Consider the following 2,860-nt stretch of genomic DNA (forward strand, 5'->3'; position numbering starts at 1 on the left):
TGGAAAATCATGCCACCTTCCGGTAGAGTTAGAACATAAGGCCTATTGGGCCATTAAGAATTTAAATCTAAACTACACCGCCGCTGGTGAGAAACGACTTCTAGACATAAACGAATTAGAAGAACTTAGACAAGACGCTTACGAAAACGCCAAAATTTATAAAGAGAGAACGAAAAAATGGCACGACAAGCGTATATCTAGGAAAAATTTTAACATAGGCGACAAAGTACTTCTATTTAATTCTAGATTAAAATTATTTCCTGGGAAGTTACGATCTAGATGGTCTGGCCCTTTCGAAATAACTAACATATTTCCGAGTGGAGCGATAGAAATCAAAGGAGAAACCGTCAAACCTTTTGTCGTAAATGGGCAACGTCTTAAGTATTACCACCATCTCGAACACGATGAAAACGTCGAACTTTTTAAACTTGATGAGCTGCCCGCTCATTCGAAAAAATAGTTTTCTATTTTTAAATCGTCGAGCTTACGACATAAAACAAAGCGCTTGGTGGGAGACAACCCACATTTATTTATTCTTTTATTTTATTATTATTTTTTTTTTATTTTTAACTTTTTATTTTCATTTAAGTAATCTATTCTATTTTGAATTATTTTAATTTTAATTTTAATTATTTTTATGTTTTTCCTACATTTTATAATAATCACTATAATTATAACCGTTATCTTAAATCGAGAAAATATTTCCTTTTTATAATTATATTTATTATTATAACTTGTTACTTTTTTATATTATATTATTTTTATTTTTTCTCTTTGTTTTCCTTTTTTTTTAATCAACACTAACCTAGTTCTGACTTAATCTTAATATTTTCAACTTCTAGGTTTTCTTAACTACTAACTAATCAAGATGCAAGAAGTCGATAATATGGAAGTTGTGTTCCGTGGTAGAGGACAAGAAGCAAGATTTGATAAGCTGGCTGAAAGACAAATGGATTTGACTTGCTACCCTCACCAGCCGACTATGGAAAGACTTGGTATTGAAGAAAGCGTTATGCACTTGCTAAACCAAATCGGTTGGACCGGTTCTCACCTGTTCCGCAAGTTTAGTACCTACCGGAAGCTCACTCTGGAATTCTTGAGTTCCTTGACTTATCTTCCTAACTGTGGACAAGGGCTGAAGAAAGGAGTCATCCTCTTTCGACTCTTTGGTATGGAATTTAACTTTTGCATCCGAGATTTTGCTGAAATGCTAGAACTACCTCATGGATCAGATGCATACACCAAAGTAGCTGAAGACAGTCTTGCATATTGGGAGTTGGAAAGATATTGGGGCAAGATCACTGGAAACGATAACCCTGAGGAGAACGAATTTCAATCTGAGAACATCCATAACCCTGCTTTCAGATACTTGCATAAGATCATCGCTCACTACATTTTCGGTAAACCCGATAATGTCACTGAAGTCTCTAGAGAAGAGTTATTCATCATGTTCTGCACCTCTCAGAATCGTCCGGTCAATGCCATCGCATTCATGCTAACAAACTTCGAGCGCATCACGCAAGACGAAGTTTTACCTATTAGGATCGGCGGATTTGTCACTATGATTGCTAATGCTATAGGACTGAGAATACCTCTACTTCAATTGACACCTCTGGGTTCCCACAATTCTATGGACATTCACTTCTACTTTAACCGAGGTATCATCGATAACCTTGGACCTGATCAGTTCGATTTACTCATTGATAATAAAGTATTGGATCAGTTCACCTTACCGAGTCCTAGGACGAGTGTGCACAACCCTGCTAACTGGCTTTACTATGGTCAGATCCCTGAGAGAGAATCCTCACCTGAAACCCCACAAGCTTATGAACATTTTGATGAGGAAATGCACGTATCGGAATCTGAACCTGACACTCCTCCTGGATACTATGAGCCTCTTCCTGAAGATGAACCCATTCCTGATTATGAACCTCTTCCTGAAGATGAACCCATTTCCGAGTATGAGCCTGAGACTCCTACTGATGATTATACTGTTGATATGACTGATGTCAAGCTTGAACCTCAACAACCCGCTACATCCACCGCATCAGTGAACCAAAGAATGCCTAATCAGAACACACATGAGCAAGCCATCACTGCACTGCAACAAGATGCACAACATGTGCGCAACGAGCTACACACTTTGCAAATGCACTTCTTCGATTTCATCGACACCGTCAATGCTCAATTCGACGAAGTTTTCAAACACATTTATTCTAATGTGCACAACAATAGACGTGGCTAGATGTTACCGTTTAGATTATTAGATTTTATTTCTAGTTTTAGCAATTTTCAATTTCTAGTTTAGAATTTTAATTTTCTGCACTTTTACACTCTAATTCTGTCAACATTCAGTACCAGTTTTTAATTTGAAATGCAATATTTTATTCATTACTGCTACTGTGTTATAATATTCTGCTGTCTGACTGCTATATATTTAAGAATGCATATAACTCACTCAGTCTGGTATTTTGCTGTTTATAGTAACATCCCATATTCCAATCTATGCTATTCTCTAATAAATCCTATATGTCAGAACTGGTCCACACCCATGCATGCGTGACAGCCACCTGCCTAAGCATGGAGACGCACGTCTCCAATCATGTGGGACCAGCACACTGCACGCAAAGGACAGGAGACGCCCGTCTCCATGCCCTATCCCCCAGCAGACTGACTGCCTGAGACGCACGTCTCCCAAGGCCAGCAGTCTGCGTTTGACCACGCAGCAGAACCACCATAACTCCATTTTGAATTTGAATTTCAAAATTCATCATTCAATCTTCTTCATTCTCCCCATTATTTCTTCCATTTAAACACCATAAACCTCATTCATCCTCCATCATTCACCTCTTTAACTCCA

This window comes from Vicia villosa, unplaced genomic scaffold, assembly GCF_029867415.1.
Source record: "Vicia villosa cultivar HV-30 ecotype Madison, WI unplaced genomic scaffold, Vvil1.0 ctg.000192F_1_1_1, whole genome shotgun sequence".
In the NCBI taxonomy this organism is placed as follows: domain Eukaryota; kingdom Viridiplantae; phylum Streptophyta; class Magnoliopsida; order Fabales; family Fabaceae; genus Vicia; species Vicia villosa.